We start from the raw sequence: 25788 nt of genomic DNA, 5'->3' as shown, positions 1-25788 counted from the left end.
CCAGATAGGGATTAAGGGTGGCCACCAAGAAGCCGGCGGCACTCCTTCACTTTCTCCGGGCCGGCAGGGCCCAAGTTCTCGAAGACCAGATTTGCCGCCAGAGGCTAATAGTCTAACGGTGGTCCTAGCAGGTGCTCCCCGTCTAAGATTTGGGGAAAATGAAGACTACCAATCCCTAAAGGAAAAGGTCATCAAATGGCTAAATTTGAACTGACCTCTACCGTCTCATTTTAATAATGAGATTATTATGGTTAGAAGGGTTCCCTGGTTAGGTAAGACTAGAAAAACAATAATAGGGGACTGTATCCTGGTAAGTTTCAAGGATCCGGGCACTGTTTCGCACATCTGCAATGGAACAAATAGATCACTGGATTCTACTATTCAGACCCTTCCAGTATCCTTCTTTTTCCCCCCTATCCGTATGCACCATGTCCCATCGCAGGATGAGTGGACAAGGGTGGAACATAGACGCAGACAGAAGGATTATGTACAACGCCCAAATCTCCAATTCCAGGATACGCCCTATTTCCATTTTAATCGCTTTAATTGTCTGAATGGTTTGGATGGGGTTGATTGACTTTCCGCTCACATACCAATGACCCTGGATTGTGCCTCCTGTAGTTTCTCCAAACTACCCACCTCGACTGTTGGTAAAATTCCCGGGCCACCGAATAGCACAGTGGTCCTGGATGATCTACCTGCCCACAACGTTCCCGATGCCTCTGGAATTCTGATTGAGCCAATATTGGTGGAGAATGGCTCCAGTGGACTTTCCGTTCTTCCGGTCCCTACTGCTGGTAATGCGTTAGAATTTCCGATTGCAGTAGAGTCTGGACCCGTCTCCTCTAACCCCCCTGGTTCGGCATTTAATACCTCTGAACATTTGAGGCTAATCTGTTGGAATGTTGCCGGACTCGCCAACAAACTGGGTGACTCGGACTGGGCAAACTACATTGAGACTGGAGACATATGTATGTTCCAGGAAACCTGGGCCAGAGAGGACTATGGTCACCCAGGCTACATGTCATTCTTTACCCCAGCGAGATGGGAAGGCAAAGGCCGTCCGTCAGGAGGGCTCACGACCTGGGTTGCATCCCATTTGGGCTGTGTGGCATTGCGGTTGTCGACCAACTCTGAAGACATTCTTGCGATTTCACTATTGTGGCCCAACCAAGTTAAATTGGTGTTTATTAATATTTATTCTAGGCCAATGGGAACTGCTAAGGAATCACCAACCATAGATGAACTCTCTAATTTTTTATCTGACCTACCGAGTGATTCATACTATGTAGTGGGAGGGGATTTTAATTCTCATTTTGAGCCACTCCCCGGTCTTCTGGATGGGCTACCACCTGAAGAGGAGGTCAGATGGGCAGTCCCTATGGTGCAAGCTCCACCTCCAAAGGCTTGGACCCCATTAGCAGTACAAATTACAGCCCTCACCTTGAAGTTCGGAATCAGAGCGTGCAATGGGCGAATAAAATCCGACATACCCAGTAAAACCACCTATAACAGACTGGGAAGAGAGTCTCGTCTGGATTATGTCTTGGCTCAAATAGTGAAGTGGCCGACAATTCAGGACGTCAGGGTGATGGAAAGGACCAACAGTGACCATAACGCACTTGAGCTCGACCTTGTCCATCCTGGCCCCCAAGCTCTTGCGAATACTGCGGAAGGGAATATCCCTGCGCTTTTCCTTGATAACAACAGGAGAAGGATCAGGTGGGAGCACCTGGCCACAAGCAAGAATAAACTCCCCATGCTCTATGATGGGTTAACCCCCATTTTGGAAACTGTGGGCTGCTTGGACGCCAAGGTAAACAATAAAGACTCCCAGGGCAAATTATTTAAAGCCCATGAGGACCTCATAAAAACTGCGGCACCTCATTTCACCTACAGTTCATGTAAAACAAAAGGGGGGCGACGAGGCAAAACATTATGGTACAACCTTGCTTGTAGAAGGGCGAAAACAGAGCTCCTTAGATTAATTAAGGAGGGTTTACGGGGGGATAGCCTCAAACAAAGCAGGCGAGCTTATAAGAAACTCACTGCCCACGCTAAGCTAGAATGGGAGGAAAAACAGTGGGAAGAACTCACTAAGGCACTAGCGACCCAAAACCAACGTCTGTTCTGGAGGATTGTGAACGGGGGGTCGGGGAATTTACAATCGGCAATAGAGCCCAATATTGCTCCAGGGGTGTGGCAGGCTCACTTCCAGACCCTATACAGCTCAGAGCCGGGAGAATCTCCTGCTGCCGATGAGGTGGGCTGGCCAGACTGGGAAGGGGAGCCGATAACGCTGGGTGAGGTGACCGCTGCCATCTCAGGACTGGCCTCTGGAAAGGCGCCGGGACTGGATGGATTAGCTGGGGATATGTTTAAACAGGAGCCCATTGTTTGGGCCCCTTACCTTACCGCCCTTTTCAATGGAGTTCTTGGTGGTATGGAAATCCCTAGTACTTGGCTGGGGGCAGAGGTGGTCCCCATCTTCAAAAAGGGCTCGCCTCTCCTCCCAGCCAACTACCGACCAATCAGCCTAATAGACGTGGCACAGAAACTGTTTGGTAGGGTGTTGTTGAACAGGCTCCAGGACTGGATGGAGGAGGTGGGAGCCCTTAGTCCCTACCAGGCGGGTTTCAGGAAGGGGGTATCCACAGTGGACCAGGTTTTTAGATTGAATCTGATATACTGGAGGGTAGCAAAATTCGAGTGCGGTAGTTTGTACACAATTTTTGTGGACTTAAGGGCCGCATTCGATCTGGTGCCCAGGGGGAAACTCTGGACCATCCTGGCAGAGATGGGTGTTCCCCCGGACATCCTACTGATCTTACAGAGGCTGCATCATAACAACTATGCCCGAGTGAGGTGCGGGAGGTCGGGGGAACTGACTGATAGATTCCCCGTTGGCAGGGGGGTAAGACAGGGTTGTGTGTTGGCACCGACCCTGTTCTGACTCTTCGTCAACGGGGTAATCGGCCACCTGAATGCCACCGAATATACTGACGCCCCGAAATTGAATGGCAGCAGGGTGCCCGCAATTATGTTTGCGGATGACACCCTGCTGCTATCCAAAACCCCCATGGGTATACAGAGGATCCTTGACTCCTTCGTGGCTTTTTGTACTGTTAGGGGGCTGGAAATCAATGCGGCAAAAACCAAATTCATGGTTTTGAATCCGAGGCAAAAACTACGGCCAAATCCGCAATTGGGAGCTGCACGGCTCGAGAGAGTGTCCACCTTTGAATACCTTGGTGTGACTCTCAATGAAACTATGACTTGGGGATCTCATCACAGTAGGGCTAACCTTAAACTTACGCAAACCACTGGGGGTATTGCCCGGATGATGACTGGTTCATCATACCGCCCACTGGGGGCACTGATCCAGATATATAAGGCACAGGCTAGGGGAGCGATAATGTACGGGGCGGAACTATGGGGCCATACGCCTTGTCAGTGTCTGTCAATAACGGAAAATAAGTTTATAAGACAGATAGCCGCACTCCCGCCCAGCACTCCGCTCCTCCCACTGAGGCTTGATTTGGGCCTACGACCATTAGCTGACGAAATAAGTCTGAGACCACTAGCATTCTGGCGTAGGCTGTGGAGTAGCAACGATCTTGTAGAATATAGGGCGGAATTGGTTGAACTTTTGAACCACCCAATGGTTCTCAATATCCCTTGGGTCAAAAACATCCAAGCCACTTGTATAGAAATAGGGCTCCCCGATTTGTGGACTGAGCCAGCGAAAGCCGCATTAAACATTTCCAAAAAGTCCCTGGCCAACGTATATCACGAATATAAATTGGCCAGGGCCCAAGCCACCCAGGCAGAAAGGTCCTTAGCCTCCGTGTTCTTGCAAAGCAAGGATTTCTATAGGTGTGAGAGGGTATTGGATCCTATCTCCCCCGTACTGGCCCGGAAGCTGTTTCTCCAATGGAGATACGGCACACTACCTTTCCGGTCTTTCTCAAGTACCTGGCTAACGGCTCCCACATCAAAGCAGTGTCCGGTCTGTGATACTACGGAGGAAACTGATCTGCATGTGGCTTTTTTTCTGCCCAGCCTCCAAAGCAGCACGAAAATACTGGCTCCTCCCGTTGATAAGGAACATGGGGTGTAGGGAATACGCACCAATGTATAGGATTTTAAAATCTGATGTCTCTGGCCCAACTGTTTTTGCATTAGCAACATTTCTTACCAATGTTTGACATACGCGTAACCGAATTCTAAAGGCGATGGGTCCCTCTTAAAAAATTTATCTTTTTACCCGTGAATGTACATGTGCACTGTATACTTCTCAGTGTTTCTACTTTGATAACTGTTGTTTAATAATTTTTTATCTTAAAAACCAGAATTATTTATGTATTTTATGTCTGTATATATTTTATCCATGCTTTTATGGTCACTGACCGAAATAAAGCTATCAAAGAAGATGCAAATGGTTAAGTGAGAAAAGTGGGGACAAACAAGGTACTCTTATTCAACAAAACCAACTGTACTTGTGATAGTGAAGTGGGTGAAATGTTAATCCTGGTTGTTTCTTCTGTCTCCTGCCTGTGCTTGCCGGCTTTATTATATCTAACTACTTGTAAAGTAATATGTGAAATACTCCATTGGAGTGTCTTAGAGTAGTGCACTTGAAGGCTATGACCATTGTCTTAGTTTTCCCACTTTTCAAGTAGGAGGTGGGCTGTACCTCCTCTTCCGGTGCACACTGGATTGAATAGTGTTGATGCTATTGTTTAACTTTGTTGTTTCATTTGTTCAGATTGAGTACTTATCAGCTGTTTATCCTCCACTTTCTAAAAGTGGCATTTCTAAAATAGTAATCAGAAATTCACCGACACCAATAAGCGTGATTTTTCACCACTATTCCAAACATACCAAACATGGTAGCGCTACTCCTTTCAGATCAGAAATTGCCACTGAAAGATATATCAGGGAATTCCCAATGCAAACCTATGAGAGGAGCAGACCTCACAGCAGTGAGAAACCAAATAGGCTGTTTGTCACTACCAGAACAAGCTACACAGCAAAGTCACATGTCCTACCTTTTCCCTACACAGCACCCTGATCATAGGGCTAGCTAGGGCCTACTTTAGGGGTGCCTTACATGTGGTAAAAGGGGAGTTGCAGACGTGGCAACCATTTTAAATGCAACAGTAAACTGCACAGGCAGTCCCTGCAGTGGCAGAGGCCGGATACAGTTGAAAAGGCTACTTCTGTGGGTGGCACAAGCAGCGCTGCAGGCCCACTAGTTGCATTTAATTTACAGTCCCTGGGTGTAAGGGATACCACTGTACAAGGGACTTACATGTAAAGAAAATATGCCAAACAGGTGTAGACCAATCTTACCAAGTTTACAAGAGTGAGCACATGCACTTTACCACTGATCAGCAGTGGTAAATTGCCTAGAGTCATAAAACCAACAAAAAAGTCAGAAAAAATACAGGAGGAAGGAAACATGTTTGGGGATAACCCTGCACAAAGAGCCAGGTCCAACAATATTACAAACTGATTCAACATCCTTAGAATTATGACAGGTATCCACAACTTTGTCCTTTTTCTCTCCAAGAAATATTGTACTGACAAAACCTCTCATGTTGTGGTCTACTTTCACTTTAACATTCTTTTCTAACATTTGATTCTCCTCTCACGATACCACCTCTTCTAACTCCTTTTGAAAACACAACTCTCTTGGCTCCTTTGTCTCAATTTACTCCTTCTCCAGTTCTGTAAAATAACCTTTTGCCATAGAAATAACCCTGTTAACTGTTCCCACTCTTAGCTGAATAATTTCAACTATCCTCCAACCCTTCCTTGGGTAGAACCAATGCCTGTCATAATACTCACTTTGATTTGATGTGGAGCCTTGACCTTTGACCTGCGAAAATCTATTTATTGGTCCTCTACCTTTCTGGGAACAGAATTTGGAGCCTATATGTAATAACTGACTCCTTGATAGGTAGCACACTGTACCCAGGAACAATGGGACTTGAAAAATCCTAGGCTGGGAGATCTCCCTGTCCTCCCAGCCCTTCCACAAAAACTGTTCCCAGAGAACACTCTTCTCATCGATGTCTGGGCTTTCAGACTTGTGATGGTCTTGACATATTTCCCAATTTTTGTAATCATCCCTTCTCTGAAAAGAAGACCATAGCCTAGTCCAAAGACTCTTTGACAGTGAAATCTGCAAATTTGAGGTTTGTCCTCATCAGGATGGTCTTACGCCAAAAATTCCGGCATTGTCATTGCCAATTAAACAAACTGCCCTTTGGCACCTGCCGTGCAGAATATGTATAATAACATCTATGCCCTTTATGTAGGCTTCTTCAACCTGATCAAATATTTTAGACAATGGACCAAGGATGCCCAGAACCTTATCTTGGCAGGATTTCAAAGATTTTTCTGATCATTTCCTTGGGTCTTTACCTAACTTAAATTAAAATGTGAAGATTTAAGGGTTAATGATGAGGGTCATAGTTACTTTTTCATCAATATGAGGACGTGGACACTATGCCCTTCACACACATCTCTACTCCTTTTGCAGTGGTTTACACAGCCACATTTTCATGTATTCTGCTACATGGTCCACTCCTTGCTTCTGAGATGCTTGACTTCCTCCCGGTCAAATAATCTTTCCTCTCTCCCAGAGGGTTTAAATCCAAAGTTTTTTTTCCTTTCCTTTCTTCTTACGTCATCATCCCAGTCATTGTCTACATCATCTTTATATCAAAATCTAGCCCATATTCGTCATAACTTTGACGTCCATCCTCTTTTTCAAGCTTATCCAGCTTGTTCCTTTCTATCGCATTGTCAAATTGCCCATCACGCTTCTCACTTTGGACAATTAATCTCTTTGAGCCACTTAGGACTCCTCTCTTACCTGTAGCATGCTTTCTCTTGTGCATACATATTCCTCCATTACCCCTAATAATTTGTTCCTCTTTATCAGAAATGGAGAAATACTCTTCCTCATTTTTATTTCTTTTCCTGCTCTGTAGAACCTCTTTAAGTAAATCTCTCAATGCCTGCTGAAGTTCCTGTGTAACTATTTTCCTTATCATATCCTCCTGAGAGGGCTTGCTCTCTTTGTCTGACATTTTGACTCCAAGTACGTCAACACAACAATACAGATTATAAATAACTTCTCACAATGTGATGGCATACTTCCCAAATCATCACTGAAAATAGGCTCCTGAAATTGCACTTTTATCGGCACACAACCTGTCGCTTGGTAACCAACAGCTGCAAGAAAACAAGCCCTCTCTCTTCGGGTGCAAATTTGTTTGATGCAATGGGCCAGCCTCATCCAATATGGCTGTGAATCTAGACTAGTGCGGGTAGAACAAAGCAAGGGGAGACACGCCTCTAGCGATGCAATGAACAATGGAAGAAATGCCCTGTTTGAAACTAAACAAATGCTGTGTGCTTAGCGAGGTTCATCTTAACAATAATTTGTATACTTTAGCAGAGAGTCTCTCAATTGTTACATTAATGGTAGATCCTTCAACAGATCACATTTATGCTTTATTCCTTACCAAAGTAGCAACAGTCTTCTGCCGGCAAATAGTTTACTTCCCTTTTGCAGGTCCTCAAGGTTCTACGGTGGAGTGGTGATGCTGGTGAAGAACGAACAGGCACCAGGGCTCTTTGAAAAGGAGGAGACAGGTAGGTACCAGAAGAGAAAACAGGTAACCGTATCCCAGGTTGGGGTGAACAGTGTGGTGGTAGGTGAGAAACATGGCTTTAAGAAACAGGTGTCAGCATAGAAAGTAATACAGGTAAGTGTTTCACAATAGCAGGCAAATGCTGGCCTCTGGATATAGCTTTTGTTTGGGGCCCTGGTTAGGGGCTGAGGGTGCACCATATGTTAATTCCTGCACCATGTGTCAGGCGGCTTGATGTGCCTGCTACGTGGTGCAGGGATGAACAGATTCTCTCGTTTCTCTATGAGAGCTTGTGCTATGGCTGGTTTATGGCCACAGAACAAGCTCCTATAGAGAAATGGGAGTAGGAGTATGGCACTGCACCATATACGGTCTCATTGTTATAATGCAGTTTGTATCGATTCCGCAACGGTGTCCAAAAAATCATAATAAGGCCCTAGGTGTGTTCAGGGCAGGAATACTTCAAACATGTTTGTGTTTAGTTGATCTCAGAGAAAACAAGTCTGCTAGTCTTCACAGAGGGCCCAATTACACCACAGATAGGCCATCTGTCTTTATCCTCATGTTTAAGCATGTTTTCAAGAGCCATAGTGTTCATGATATGCTGGCACCACGTGTGTAAGCTAGGCATCACTGTCTCTATGCAAATTTGGCAGTTGCATCAGTGCTATCAACAAAAGCTGATGGATCAGTCTCCAGTAAATTAAAATCCCCCATACCATCCTTCAGGGTTTTGCGTAGCACTTTGACCTGCTGTTTATGTTGTAAGCGTACCCCTGTGTTGTCCTTTACAGTACATAAAACTTTCTTACATAATCTTTTCAGCTTGGGACAGCTCCACCCCATATGAAGTGGGTCCATCACAATGTCACAACCGCTCCAGCATTGATTTGTACCCTTATGTGCAAATATTCTATGTAGTTTATCTGGTATGAGGTGCCAGCATGTTACTACTTTGAGTGCAGATTCTCTGTGTTGGACTGACAGATTCGACTTATGAAGAATGAGATCCCTCAACAGTTTGTCCCATAACTTCAATTTAACTTCACGTTGTAGTGCACCAGCCCATGTGTGCATATAGAACCAAGAGGGCGACATCGGAGTTGCATATAGATGTTTGTATATAGCTGACACTCAACCTGTGGACCCTTGGTAAATGACGAGAAGCTTCTCTCCCTGTGTAAAATGATGAGTAGATGCCTATTTTAGCTGTGAGGGATGGACCTAGTGATTTGTGTGGTGTCAGAACTGTTAAAGATCCTGTAGATTATAGTTTTTTTTACAGCCTGGAAAGGATCTAATTTCTCCTTTTAGAAACATGTCTGAAATCATTCAGCTATCCCTTGCTCTCCAATATAGTACAGTGCTGGTGCCAAGCCTGGTTATCTAAAATAGAAGTTAGGAGTGAGGGAAACGTTCTAATGGCACACCTAAGGGCTGCAGTGTCCCATGTGTACAATAGTGTATTAGTAAAATGTAAAATGTAAATGTCCAGTATTTGTAAAGGGCAAAAAATTACCCGAGTGTGTCAAGGCGTTGGGGGCCTTCGGGAAGATTAAGCAAGCTATTGCCCAGAGTCATATGGTGCTGGGCTGATCTGCTGCCGGCACCGGGGATCAAACCGTGAGCCCCCGTGTGCCGGAGGCAGCTGCCCTGGCTGCTGTGCGACACCTCTTCCCAAAATTACAGTTTTTAAGAAAATCTTGAATTCCTTGCGTCATGTATTTTGGAGCATTCCATATTCTAATAATATCCATGATAAATCACCACCAGGTTTTTATTTGTTGATTCTACTGGCAATTTTCCAGGATAAATTCCCTCTTCAAGGTATCTATGTATATATTTGCATATGTCGCAGCAAAGTTGCTCCCCATGGAGTCTCATTTACTTTGTAAAGGAAAATTAGGCTTAAAGCTTAAATAATTGTAAAACAATATCAAAGTCAGAATTTGTAGCAAGAATTCACAATCAATATCTTAGATTTGGTTCAAACAGGTTTTGCACTTTCCAAGTATGATTTGTTCACATTGAGACTGGTTATAACACATTTGAACAAAATATTTCCTCCCTCAAATAAAACAGTATGCAAGTACGATATAAGGTCTCTGGTGTCTCTGAAAATATACATTATTTTAGGTACTACTAATTTCTCTAAGTGGTACACTGTTGTACTTGGAGACACCTGTAACCACCACGCCTGTTCACAATCAGGCACTTCATTGGCCCTTAGGAGGGGACGTTCATTTGGCCGGAATGAGACTACACCAATGTCCCACCACCAAGAGACATAAAAAGTGATGTCCTGATGTAAATATTTGGATTATTCACTTTATCCACCTTATGTCCACACACTTCGAATTCACCATTGGATTGTTGTCTGGAAAGGGACTCTAATTAATTGTTAGTTCATCTTGATAACCTCATCCAACATGCAACTCAACTTATTTCCAGAGAATCCAAAATTATAATTTTTGTTCTAATGCATAAAAAAACCCAATGAAAATATTATGGGGCCGATTCACAGAACTAATCTGAGATAAAATCCTAAACATCCTACTTTTGGAATTCACAGAAGGCATTTAGTAGTAGTAAAGTTGGGACTCCTAACGTTACTACTACTAAAATGAGACAAAATCCTAACTTTATGACTTTCTATATTCACAAAAGGCATTTACTAGTAGTGAAGTTAGGAGTCCTAACTTTACTACTACTAAATGCCTTCTGTGAATACCAAAATTAGTAAATTTAGGATTTTATCTCACATTAGTTCTGGGAATCAGCCCCTATGTGTGTAAAAACCTTCTACTCATGAGATTAATTAAATCTAACATTTGTGTGTTATGAACACACAATTCTTCTCTAGAGATCTCAGTACTTACCAACCAAGTATTATTTTCACACAACATACATTCCATCATATCAGACATTTTTCTTTGCAATCTTCACAGTATGTACAACTACTCCTGGAGTGGTTTGCAACTGTTTCAGTTTAATAGAAAAGCTTTCAACATCTCACAGACCACCAAGGGATAAAGATATTTCAACAATGTTTAAAAACACTTCCCTACATAAAAACCATGCAGAGAAGCCTTGAAATTATGAAGTTCAATATCAATTAGAAAAAGCATTTTGAGGCATACTGGAAAATAAAGTATTACTTTTAAATTGAAATTGATATAATTAGGCTACTCTGTTTTAGGTTTAATACTTTAACCCCTTGGCTGCTTAGCTTGTTCCCCCTAGAAAGGTAAGCCCTTTTCTTTGCTATTTGGGGTACTACACGCCTCTTTTTTGCCACATAAGCAATCCATGCTAACTTTGCATCGATTCTTTTTTCCAACATCCTGAGGATACTAAGGTGCCCAGGGCTTGTGGGTTTCCCTGGAGTGGACCTAGAGAATAACCATAATATAGCTAAATCTTTTTTTCGTAAACAAATTAGGAAAAAAGTGCTTCACAAGAAAGCATATGTTTTTGTTTTTGTTTTAAAAATTTTTTTAATAAAAGAGTCACCAGCAAAAGCTTTACTGTACTTGGACCACTATCTTCCCAGATTCCAGGAACAAGTACAGTTGTATCAAAAACACATCTTTTCATTTTTCTAAAAAGTGGTGAATTTTTCATTATTTTTGTGGTTTCAACCTACTTGCAGTTTGTGGTAGAAACAGGTGCAACCCATGGGTGATCCCAGAAAGCTGTGGATTTTTTTTAAAGTAGACCCAATTACAGATGTAGCAAGGGTTCATTTATGTAGATCCTGTAAGGTTTTCCCAAAAAAAAAAAAAAATAGGGAAAATTAGAAGGAGAAAAGCATAATTTGTTATTTTCGTCTGTAACATTTTGTCATGATAGCTGATTCACAAAAGCAATACATTGTTACACCCAACAGATCATTTTGGTCATGGTGATATATGGGGTTTGTAATTTCTCCAAAAAACACAATACTCAAAGCCAACAACTGAGCTGCACCGTACAGTGATTTTTCATTGTGTACCAACTATACAGCAATTCATATGATAAAATAAAAAGAAGAAAAATGGGTATGAATACAACATTTGCATTTCTGAAATGTACACATGATCCTAAGTTTATGAACTTTGGCTATTTCCACACCTCTGAATCTGAGGTTACCCGTACTATCTTATGATATAACGGGTATTTTTCAAAATGTTTTCTTTCTTGCAAACTGGTTTACATTTGGAAACCACATATGCAACGAAATCCAACTGGAAACAAGTGTTCTACTAATCTGTGTTCCTACATGTCTCTCAATAACCTTGGCTACTCCTAGTTTGCAACACAAAACGCCCCAAAACCCGACCGGGACTCATCATATTACAACCAGCAGAATCCATGCTTCTCTACAATGTTATTAGCTGTGGATGTTGTGCCCTAACTTATCAGCACCACAGGCAAACATACCAAAACCTTACATTTCTGAAAACTAGACACAGTAGAGATCAGGGTGGTATGACTTGTGTGGGTTTCACCAGGATTTCTTAATCACAATGCCAGGCAAACTTCAAACTTTGACTAAAATCGCATATTTTCCTTGCATTTCTGTCACCTACCGGAATCTGCAGGGATCCACAAAATTCTAACCACCTAGTGTTCCTCCACTTGTCCCAATAGAAACGCTACCCCACTTTTGTGGCTGGGCCTAGTGCCTGCGACTAGAAAGGATCAAACCAGGGTCAATGGAATTCCTCACAAATGGGAGCCTTTATACGTCACACACAGAAAACCGTTCACACCACCAGATCTGGGCCAAAAACATTACAACACTCACATAACAAACTGCATCATTCAAAGCCCCTCCACCTTCACACACCCAGTGAACTGACACACCAATCATATCACAATCGCCCAGACATCAATTAGCTTACTAAGACGCCAGCAGCAATGGCATAACGAAACCTGAGGGGGGGGGCCCATGCTCTGGCACATTCTGGAGCTCTCAAACCAGGAGCCTGCCAGTGCTGGGCAGGGCCCCCAGGGCTTGGGGGCCCCCCACAATGCAGGGGCTATAGGGGCTTTTGTTTTGCCATTGACCAGCAGCAAGTCGCTATACAAACACCATCAGCCTCTACACACACAAACACTGCCAGTCAGCCTCCACTTGACACATACACCACCAATCAAGAGCCACAACTCACACAGTACTAGTCTACTCTCACTGCACACACACTGCTATCAACTGCCACTATACACAAAAACATTGCCAATCAACTGCTACAACTTCCACCACCATCACCACCACCAGCAAATGTACTTGCACACACATCACCAACCAATCACCACTCAGACATCACCCTGAAACTCCATGCCATTTTCAATTCTAAAATACTCCCAGAATGAACAGATTACAGACACAAAGCAGAAGACGAAAAATCAACTATGCTTGCATACGCAACCGGTATTCCTAAACACATCAAACAATTAGCATCTTTGTGTCATAACAGAAAATATATTGCAATATAGACCATAGTGTCAGTTACCTATACCTATATGGTTGCTCCATATACTTAAATTGTGTATGGTACATTTTAAAACTCTTGAGCACACATAGGCCAGGATTAGAAGGATACTCTGGGAAGTACATGCAACTCTTCTTTCGTGTACCACTTCTGACATAGACTCAACCTCTTTGACAAAGAAAGCCATGGTGGCACCTGGAAATCTTGCACAGACCGGGTGATGTAGAGAGTTGCTATGCAAACCACCTGCACATTGATGTAGTAGAAACGGTTTCTACTGCAGTACACTTGCCCCTGGTCATGAGATAGCACGTGCCATATAATTCCACCTTGATATTGTTCAGTGGAGCATTATCTATAGTCATTCATACGTCTGTGCATAACATCCATGACTTGAAAAAAACTGCTCAAATGGTTGACTATGACATCTTATTGGAGTCTTTAAATGTGTAATGTGTGAATTCTTAGGTCGGTAACAGATCACATTTTAATTGTTGTCGATAAGGATTTAATATTTTAATTGTGTCACGGTTCAATGTGTACTTTTTAATATTTTTTCCTGCATGGTTTCCAGATCGAGGTGTGGTTTGTACAATAATTCATTCTATTGACAGATACTTCTCCATCTTCGCTGGGGTGGTGGAAAGCAATATCTGCAACATAAGAGTGCAAAGTGTCAAAAGCATATGGTCTCACACAGCAGCAGGTGGACATAATTTATCATTTTTTGATTTTAGCCCAGGTAAACTGACATACATATGTAACGTTTCCTCATTTAAATTTTATTTTTTCTACTTTTGATTCTGTTTTATATATTGTTTACAACTTGTATCAAAATGTATTGCCAATTTGAAAAAATAAACAATCATAAATAAACATAAACAATTATTTGATAAAAAAGTCACATTTCTAATTCATAAAATATTTCCTAATTGGATTTATTAATCACCATTCGCGTATGCAGACTAAAATGTTTAGATTTTTAAAAACATGTAAAATTATTTGGTGAAAAAAACTTCAAGGTTGACATGGATTATTACACAGCAGAGGGAGTGTATCTATAGTTTGTATAGTAGATGATCTATTCGTTATTGACGGACGCAATGTCAAAGATTTTGGGTGCTGCTGTCAATAATGCACTACTCTTCCACCATATTGTCAGGCATACACTTTGCTGACAATGTTGGTTTATGATTGAGGAACAAACATGGTGAATGTTTGACATGCCCATTACGGATGATGGAATACTAAGTGCAGTCTGTGCCTGCCTTTTCTTGCATCCGTGAGCCCACATTTGTTAACGAGGTCTGTGATTGACAGAATCCATCATCCGTCGTACAACATTGGTACACGTAATTTCCTCCACATGCATATGTCTTTTGCAAAGCCATTTTGTCAATTGCCTCCTAACCATCAAAGACCCCCTCAAATGTAGCTGCTAATTTACTGATGCTGGCACCCAAAATAGCTGAGAAAGCATGTGACAGGGCACCCATCTCCACTCCTGAGAAGTTGGATGTCCTTGCCAGCTACATGGGCCTGCAGAGAGTGAAGTAAGCTCCATAAATGAAGTGTACTTACATTAATATGTTGTGTGTTATTAAACATATTATTAGTGACTTTGCAATCTCAATCTAATGTTTTAATACTCAAATCCCCCATAAGATAAATGTTTGTTATCCCTATTATGCAGCAATTTGTGATCAACATACAAGGTTATGTAAAACAACATTTGGATTTTACCTTGTTTGTCTAAACCATAAATATGCTGATTTAATGAACAATACATATTCACCTTAGGAATGTGAGAAACAGAACACCCTAGGCAATCACCAAGCTTTTAATATTGCAAGCAAATGCCTGTTCAAAAACACAAAAGAATATTGTTTCACAAATGTATATGGCTTGAATATTTTTTAAGGTTATGGGTAAAAAATGTTACCTCCAGTATGCAAATAATTTATACTTAATGTACTCCACTAATATTAATGATTACTAGGAAAAGTCTAAATTTAAATGTTGAAACAAAATACTTTACCACCATGGTATGTTATATTTCTAAAAACAAAAGTATGACATTGGTAAGGGCATTCAGGACCACTCTTTGGTATGGGGAAGCTGTGCGGCCACCATGCCAACAGCAATCAGTGTGACTAAATGATTAATATCCATGGCGTCACTAAACTTGTCGGGCCAAATATACGACTTACATTGTCTTTGCTTGACGTGAGACATCGCAAGGCAATGCCTTTCCTAAAATGGGATTTACAAAAGCATGCAAGGGGATATTTGTACCACCTTGAGTGACTTTGTAAAGAAATGTAACTCACCGCAGAGGCTTGCACTACAGCGCATTACATTTTATTGCGGTACTCATTCCATAGTTGGAGCATGAGTGTTCCCATGCATCCACCCATGGAATTTGAAACAATACCATATTTACAATGGGTAATAAGCCTGGGATTTCACCAAAATGATGGTCCTACCACACAGAAATGTAACAAGGAAAAATATGTTTATTTCTCCTCGTAACTTCCTCTTTCTATCCTTAATGCATTCAGCATCATACATTGAAAGAGGAAATCACCTCTTACGATTGCTTTTGTGCAGGAAGGGGTCTTCCTGCAAAAATATAATCCTGCCTGCAATACAGGCACCCTTGCACAACAGTAGATGAGATGCTCTTCTGATCTCTCCTGAACATGCAATTGAGTGCTGCAGCTTTGCTTGCTACCCTGCATTGCATGGATTCTTAGTAAATATGTCCCATCATGCTTTACAATGTCATTTGTTTCTAATGTCATGTACGTTTTAGGACATGGCATTCTTAGAGCCAAGGGAGGACCTAGCTGTGGAATTTAAGTTTCAAACGTGAGTGGTGAAAATGCATTTAAACAAATGTCCCCGAATATGGAGCATAATTTCATCACACAAAACTGAGTGATGGCCAAAGAAAAAGCAACATAGACTTTTCTAAACAAAAAATACAAAACTATTTTGAATAATTGGCACTATGTTTGACATGTTATTACCTCACAACGTTAAAGGTAGTCCAGTCACCATATAAGATGTAACATTGTTTAACACACACTTGGAATAAGGAAGACAATATTTCTGACATGTTAGTGAGTGGAGCAGGAAGTCAACCCAATTGTGAATGTAAATGTCCAGTATTTGTAAAGCGCAAACAATTACCCGAGGGCGTCAAGGCGCTGGGTGGCATCGGGAAGTTTAAGCAAGCTATTGCCCAGAGTCACCTGGGGCTTGGCTGATCTTCTGCCAGCGCCGGGGATCAAACCGTGGGTCCCCGGGTTCAATGAATCGCTAACAATATCTTATAATATAAATGTATGATACATAGGCAGAAATATGCTTTTTAACTTGCGTGGTTTAAGTAAACATGATTATTATTGTGGTTTTTTTTTTTCTATCATTCTCTGTAGGTCAGCCTTCACAAGAAGATCTGGTAGGCCAGTGCCAGGCAAATGTTCCAGCATTAAGCGTCTCAGGATCCACTGCTGGAAAATTTGGGAAGACCGTCAGCAGAGTACTCACACCATTGTCCTTACAAAACTGGAAAGGTCCACCCAGTAAAAAACAGGTGCCGCAGTCACTGACCACCCACATGGTGCAAGATATTGTAGCAGTGCCACACCCCAACTTGAATGGGGAGATGAAACACAACTCTAACGGACTGAGTTTGGCCCTGATTTGGAGTTTAGCAGACGAGTTAATCTATCAGAAGCAGAAATATTATCCCATGAACCTTACTACAAGAGCCACAGTATTTAATGCACTTGAAATGAGGAAAATGGGACATCTGCCATGTTTGTGACAGAGTAAGCAGTCCGCCAAACTCTAAATCAGGACAAAAATGTTTTAGGAACTGATTTACAAAAATCAAATTGAAAGATTGCTAATTAGCGACTCATACTGAATCGCAAAATAGGAAACGCAAATGATGCTTAAAAAGAATTACTTTATGCACATAGCAATTAGTTACAATTTGATATTTTGAAATACTGAATCAGTAAATACAATTCAGTATGATCACACATTGTGAGTGTCGCAGCTGGAGGTAGTGAGGACCACAGCCGGTTCAGGAAGTATATGTATTTTCTGCAAGCAGCAAAGAAGAGTATTTGATTGCGTTCCATCCAAGCACTTTCAGTTTTGAAAATGTCTTGCCAGGAGCGACAGGAGGATGTGCTCAGGAAGCAAAAAAGGAAATGTAATGATGCAGAGCTGGATATTCTGGTAGAAGAGTGTTGAGGGGATTATGACAGGCTTTTTGGGAAGTCATCACAGTCTGTTCCAGAATCCACCAAGGGAAAATATGGACCTGGAATCAGGACAAAATAAATAACGTTTGAGTGACACAAAGGTCAGTGGAACAAATATGGAAGATGGGGTGTGACCTCTGCTCCCATTCAAAGGAGACGGTTGCAAACCAAAAGAAGGATGCCACAGCCACTGGAGGGGGGAAATAGTAAGGAACAACCACACACCCCAATGAAGGAGATTATAGAATCCATCTTGCAGCCAGAAGCTATTTTAGGAGTATCAATTATTGATACCTTTGTCCTGCATCATATAATAAAGGTTAGTTATGTAATAATGTAATTCTTAAATAGCTAATCATTTTTATGCTTAAACTTTAACAAATACTGTTAATGAATAATTGTGTATGTCAATCTGGATAAAGTTAACATAACATTTCTGGGACCTTACATACCAGCTTTTCATACTATTTGATACAATGGTTAGTGTGTAATCTAGTCCAAATCTAGCTTTTAATAAAAATCCTGTCATAAATATACATTAACATTTCCAGGTTTCTTGTCAAAAAATCATCATTGTTGATGTTGAAGTGTGTCATCTAAACAAAGAATAAAACAGAAATTATGACTAATTATACTTTTCAAAATACAATTACTTCACTATAAAACAAATACTTATTTTTTTCAAACTTTCTACAGAGTAACCTTTTTTTTTTTGCAGAGTTTTATATAGCGCGAGCTTGACCCGAATCGGGTATCAGAGCGCTTTACATAGCACCAGTTATGTTACAAGAGGACACGCATTCATTTTTGTTAGGCACGGGGAGATTAAGTGATTTGCCCAGAATCACAGGATGTTCAGCGTCAATGCCGAGACTCTAACCCAGTTCCCCAGATTCGAGGTCGACCGCCTAGCCGTTAGGCCAACTCCTCTCCTAGTAAAAGTAACCAATCTGAAACTCAGGATATAGGTGAAACATCATATCCCACTGAAGCAGAAGAGCCAGAAACTGTCATTAATATTCCCACTGACACAGAAAGTGAAGCAAACAGTCATTACAACACAACAACTACAGAAGAACACACTGTAAGTCATGCCACTTCAGCTGGCATGAACAGCAAAGCATGCCATCAGTACCTGTAGTGCATAGAGGAAGAAGGGCTGTAAGACAGACTGTGAGGTCTAGGATGGAAGACCGCAGTGAGCCATCACCTACTACTGCGCAATTCATGTATTGTGCTGCAAATATGATGTAAGCGCAACATCTGAATTAAGTAGAAGAGAATGAAAATTAGGAAGCGGCATTAGAAAAGACAATGATGTAACCAGAGTAGGCGTTGAGTACCTAACTGTGGTAATAAAAGAGAATGCTACTCAAATGACAAAAGACTCTGCTTCATGCAGACATCAACAGGGGCACACCAGAAATCGTGTTCAACCATCTAGACATTTGCTGGGATGGTTGGCTACAGTGACATCAACAATGTGCAGGCGAACTGCTAATATGCAGGTTGAGTAAGTACACCTCATTCATGATGTTGCAAAGAACATTGGACAAATAACCAATACCCTAGAACAAATGGAAACTGCTAATGTTGGAAATAGGCCAGCTAGGTCTTGTGGTCAAAAGGAGGAGGGCTCAAAGGTGAGCAATATGTCTATGGGTGAGCCTGCTACATCTATGAACCATAGAAGCCACAGTGTTGCAAGAAAAAGAAGGAACAACCAGTGTTCTATAAAAAGGCCAAGTAGTAGATGTCAAAGGCATAAAGACCTATTTATATTGTGCAAAAGAATAATTCCTTTATTTTACTTTCAAAAATATTAAAATCAACATTTTTGTTCACAGAAGAATTGAGTACTGTGAATAAACAGAATATTGATTTCTTCCCATGCATTGCATTTTGAGTTATGTTTGTAGAAAAATGTTTTCTTTACCTTAAAAATAGTCATAAGACACATCATCTTGCTGTGCATGTACCTCTTCTGCTCTTGTTGCATCAGGTCCTGGAGTTGGCAAGTGACGGGGAATTTGTTTGACCTCCTATTCGGAATTATGACTTGCTGACTCCATGGACAGACTCCTTTGCACAGCTACGAGGTATAGCATTGCATATGGAGAAATAATCTTACAGGACTTTGTAGGGTCATACTCCAGGACTCCCCCACCTTTCTGCAGATATTGAAATATGCCTTTAAGTAGGCTGAAGGTTCTGTCTATACTGCTCCATGCTTGTCTATGGGCAGCAGTACATCTCATTTGTCTAGAGGCTCTAGTTTGTAAACGTGGAGTCATAACCTAAGGCCTAAGCAAAATGCATTGTCATCTATGAAATTAAGACAAATGACATAGTGTTTCTAATGTCATACATGTTTACAATTAGCCAGTCCTGCTAATCAAAGCTATCTAATAACCATGTGTCTCCAAACTCCCCTCTGAATTCAAGCTCATATAGTTCTCAGTGTCTAAATATATAGTAGGCATGAGTGCTCTCAGGGTATATTGTAACAAGGTCAGAAATCAGGGTTTTTGCATTACATTCTACTCACATGTTTAATGAATGTTTGCTTTTACAGTTATGATACAAGTACTCTGTCTCAAAGGGTGGGCAAATTAAAATATGAGTACATCTACACAACCAAGTAAATGGGGAAAATGCGATACTGCATAAAATTGAGTTTTGGTACTTTCTCTCTATGCAGAGTGGTGCTAGGGAAAATAAATGTTGGTATTAATTTTATTGGCATTGCCTTTAAATTATGGAAAACCCTACTTTGAGAAATGCCACCTGCAGCTGCCACAGCACATTGGTAGCGATTAGAAGCTAACAGAGGTAAACTATACCCAACCTGAATATTTGTCGGTATTGCTTCAATGTGCTGGGTAGGTGTATATAATATAGTGACCAAAACATTAATCAAGCTAAAACTAACCTCTTTGGTTAACCTGTATCTTGCATACAGCTCCACATCTGTTTAATGAAACAAATTCACCCTCTTCCTGAATATCCCTTCTCTCCTCCTCCTTCTTTGTTGAGCTCCCCGAATTCACATTCTTACTAGAGCATTGAGTGCAGCCATTGTGAAATATTTCAATGCATTTCGGACCCCTTTTATACTTTGCACCTGGTAACCATCTGATTCACATCCATGGTATTTTGCATGAGCAAAAAGCAGTGTTTTAAATAGTTTCCTAATTGTAAATGTTTTGGAACAAAAAATGATGACTCACGATTTGGAAATTTCTTTTAGCGATTCAGTAATTTGTATTGCAAAAATAGGAACTTAGGGGCATATGTATGAACCAAAAATTTAGTCGCAAACGCTATGAATCGCAAAAAAAAAGCGTTTGCGACTAAAATTTCGCAATTTCATATGTATGACACACATTCCCAGTGCAAAATGAGAAATCGCTAAACTAGCAATTTCTTAGGCTGCGAAACTCCAAAATTGCGATAAAGCTTGCGATTTCTTAAATTGCGATATTCTCAATTTGCGAAAATCGCAAAAAGGATATCGCAAAATAGGAAATCGCAAGCAAATGTATGAAAAACTCGCTAATTGCGAAATCACGAAATTCGCAAATTAGGAAATCGCAATTAACACCAAGTGCATGCAGGTGGTAAACAGGTGCAAGGTACTTAAACCACCCCACAATGAAACAGAACCTTCCACAATGGCAGCAACGTTTGTGATAGCCAGGAGGCTGCGTATTCGGGCTCTTGCACAGAGGAGAATGAAACAGGAATGTATATTCTGGCTGCTCATCACTCTGTTCCAGCACACTGAAGAGGACATCCATGACAAGTACAGGCTGCACCCACAGACCATATTGGACCTGATTGAGGAGCTGAAACCCTATTTGGAACACCCTACACGCAGGACACAAACAATTCCCACACATGTGCAGGTCCTGTGCTCCCTGCACCTCCTGGCGTCAGGGAGTTTTCAACGGGTCATAGCGGAGGTGGGTGGGGTGTCACAGAGTGGACTTTCGCGCTTTTTCCATGCCTCCCTCGATGCAATGCTACAGAGGCTAGCACATCACATATACTTCCCCACCAACCAACAGGCATTACAGCAAACAAAACGTGACTTCTACCAGATTGCATGTTTCCCCCACGTCATTGGCTGCATTGATGGGACCCATGTGGCCATCACACCCCCATAAGCAACTGAATATGTCTACAGAAACCGTAAATGCTACCATTCCCTCAATATACAGATTGTGTGCAACTCAAAGTATATCATCAATGACATTGTACCCAAATACCCTGGCAGTACACATGACTCTTTCATCTTTAGACACAGTGGAATACACAGACGTCTGAGTGCTGGAGAGTTTGGGGAGGGATACCTGCTAGGTAAATACATGGCACACATCCATACATCCACTACATCACTGGAGGGTGGAGACATTGACTTACCTATTGTGTGTATCCCTGCAGGTGACAGTGCCTACGCAGTGCGGGACTTCATCCTGACCCCGTATCTGGATCCAGCCAATGCAAGTGAAAGGAGCTACAACAGGGCACACAGATCTACACGCTGCGTCATTGAGCGTACGTTTGGAATCCTAAAGAGCTGGTTCCGGTGCCTGCATAAAAGTGGAGGTGCACTGCAATACAGCCCTGAGACCTGCTGTAAAATCGTGGCAAGCTGTGCAATGCTCCATAACATGGCTATGAGGAAAGGCACCACAATTGATGTGACCGATACAGACACATCGGATGACGATTGCCCTGCTCCCCCTGGCAGACCAGCATCAGGAGTCGGGGCAGCTGCTGGACGCCAGAGATGGACTGAGATCACACAAAACTACTTCTAGGTGAGTAATGATGACATGAGACAAAAAATGATTCTAATATGTGCTGTGTTTATTCACACTTCACAATCATTAAGTGTTGCTGTACCCAGCACATGTTATGCACACAGTGCAGGTACGGCATAAGTAACTGTGCAATCTGCATTGTCGGGTTACATCACCCTTTTTTGAATAATTGTCACTGGACAGCTCACCTCCTTCGGTGACGCATTGGTGGTGTTGGCATCCAGGCTGAGTGCCCTCCATGGTGTTCCTGGGTCCTGCACCCTGTCTGGAACTGCGCCGTCTTTCTCCAGGCAATGTAGGAGTGATGCTGCTCCTACTGGAGGTTTCCTCACTCTCGCCAGAGGCCATGAGAGCGCTGCCACCTGAGTTGGCCGTCTGCAGCTGCTCCACTGCACTGGTGACCTGTGCTAGCCCTCTTGCTATGTCCAGACAGCGGTGCGACATTTCCACCTGCATTGTAACGCTTCTACGTGTCAGAGTGCTGGTGGTGGTGCAGAGGCGGTTCACGGCCTTAGTATATGTGTGCAGGCGTGCATTGGCACATCGGGCAGCCCTGTCACTGGCGGCTTGGTTGTGCCTCAGAGTGTCACACAGGTCATGTATGGCACCTGCCATGGCCATGATGCCCTCCCCCATGTTTTGCTGATTTTTGTTGATTTGGCATAGCTGCCTATTAATTGAGCGTAATGATATACTTTGCAGGCGCTGTACCTGCAGCATGCTGTGTTCCAGCCCAAAAAATACGGTGTCCTCCGCTTCTCCTGGGCCTTGACCTGCGTCTTTCCTGTGGTGGAATGCTTGGCCTTGGTGTGTCCTGCCTGGGCATGTGTGACACGCCCTGACTCCCCTCTCTTCTGTCACTGTCCCCCCCTGTGGCCTGGATGTCATCCTCAATTGGGGGCAGTGGGGGCACATGTGTGCGCTTCCTGCGCAGCATTGGTGTGTGCACCGTATCATCACTGGAGTCGTTAGGATGTGCAGGCTCCTCTCCCTCTCCACTGTCATCACGTGCCCTGGATTGTGCTGTGGATGTAAAGGGAACTACATGAGTTTGTGTCTTTGTCTGCAATTTGCACTCAATAAAGTTTCTACAGTTTGTATCGGCTAACTTCTGACACTGTATCATTCACTTATCCCCATCCCACATGTTGCATTAGATTTCCTATGTTTCATGGACACACTGTCAGACATATTACTACAAGTTCCATGATGCATTGCTGGGTGTGCTGTAGGACTTGGACTGGAATGACATATTGTTAGGATATTTAGCGCATTTGGGGAAGTGTGCATGGGATGGGTATCAGTGCAGATTGATTTTGCATGCATCTTACCTTGGCTGCTGGATGCAGGGTCGGAGCTGTCAATGTCAGCCACGCCACCGACGCTCTCAGGCAGGAGAGTGGACTCCACAAGCTCCTCGTGGGGTGTTGGCTGTGCTGCTGTGGATGGTCCTCCCCCGGTCTGGTTTGCATCCTTTAGTCTGGCTGCCACCCTCTCCTTAGACCTCTGCCGCATATCGTACCATCGCTTGCGCAATTCCTCGATAGTGCGATTAGTCACACCCACAGCATTCACCTTCTGTTGAATGTCTAGCCAGATTTTGCGTTTCCCTGCTTCTGGGACTCGCAGTGCCTTTTTGTCAAAAAGGAGCTCATGGCTGCAAACCATCTCCTCTATGAGGACCTCCTGCTCCTTGTCAGAAAACTTGTGTTTTCTTTTCCTCTTCTCTGCCTCCTTGCCCTCATGTTGTTTGTTGGACTCCATTGGGGTGTGTGCTCTCCTGGGATGCCTCCTCACACTCTCCAAACAGCCTCTGGGTGCGGCTCAGGTAAGCAGGTGCAGGAAATCACTCCCACGCCACGTCCTGTTTGTGATGTCATCAGGCTGCACCTGTTTAGCAGATTCCTGTTTTTCATATTTTTTTTTACATACCGATTTGCAAATCTCAAACTGAAAATCGCAAAATATCGCAATTTGAGATTCGCAAAACGGGAGATTCATACATATGCCCCTAAGTGTTTAGTCGGTGTGGTGTGCAATTTTAGGAAACAATAATTTAGAGAATCTCTGTACATCACGGACCACATTTTTAGTAAGAGCTGACCAGTTTTCCACTCCTTACCAACTCTCAAACGATTCGTAAATCAGGCCCTTAAAGAAGTTGTTATTATTGCAAGTAAGATAGATATTGACTTTGCGACAGATTTCAATGTTGCTGAATAGCTATTCAATCAAAATGTGACATATATCCCATCCATTATCTTACAAGTAAAATTACTTTTAAGGCCTCATATATACAATATGGTGGACTGGATATCTCTCACATTTGTGACATAAAAACATATCTGTCAAAAAATAAATGATGTACAGTAGCAATAGTGTGCTTGTAACTTTGCTGATGTCATATCTGCTGCAGTTGTATTATACCCTCTAAAATATTTCAAATCTGCCTTTCATTAAGTGGTTCGTGAGCCTTCCACTCCTGTGATAGTTTTGGGATTGCTCATATGTATATTAAATATGGCCCCGTGCCATGACTGTGTTTTAATTTAGAATATTTCAAATGCATATTTTTCCTTGGCCAGTGCTTCAGGCTGTATTTTGTATAAGACTCCCACGTCTCAAGCAAGTGTATGAACACAGTATTGTTAAAAAGATGTGGCTCACTTAGGTTCCCTAGCGCCAAGATGCTCCCTCCGGAGCGAACGTCGCGCTCTATAAATACCCCACAAAATACAAATACAAATTAAGCATTTGCCTAAACAAATTTTCTTTTCTTTTTTACTTTAATCCATATAGTCATGCAACTGTGAGAGCAGATATCTAGAAATGTGAACGCTGTCCATTGACTACGAGTATACATAATGTGTAGAACATTGGTGTTAACACTATTTCACAGAAGTAAAATACCAACTTTGTAATGGAGGATAGTCCTTTAAAAAGATGGCAGAACCGACATACAGAATTTTCTAAGATTATAAAAGCATATGTAACTTGCATTGCGTTACATATGCTTCTATTCTATTGGAATTCTCGGCGACATGTTATCAAGCCCATTATCCCCGCTTTAGCGGCGATACTTTTAACGTTGTACTTGATAATATGTCCCCTATGTCAGATGTGAGAGTTAGGCCCTGTTTTTGAGCTTGACAAAGAGATTCTTCTATCAAAAATGTCACAGATATCCCTTCCGCCTCATTACAAGTGCTACATAATATAATGCACTCATTATAAAGTAGGCAGAATATCCTTGACAACTGTGAAGGAGCAACCAGTTTTCCTAAATCATAGTCAGTCAGGCCCTTTAATATGCCCATTAGATGCCCTTTACTCAGACTAGCATGATAAACTATTTTTGTTTGGCCTCTATGATGTGTGCGTCATTTGCTATTAACCTCTGCAGAATGTAACCTCATGGTGGCGGACCAAACAATACAGAATGTGCCATTTGTTCCTCTGTCTGCCACCATCATTACAACTAAAAGCACTCTCACTTCTATTCCCATGTAATCTCCCATAAACAGTCTAG

This window comes from Triturus cristatus, chromosome 11 (assembly GCF_964204655.1).
Source record: "Triturus cristatus chromosome 11, aTriCri1.1, whole genome shotgun sequence".
Lineage (NCBI taxonomy): Eukaryota > Metazoa > Chordata > Amphibia > Caudata > Salamandridae > Triturus > Triturus cristatus.
The sequence above is the reverse complement of the archived record's forward strand: the minus strand, read 5'-3'. Positions refer to the sequence as shown.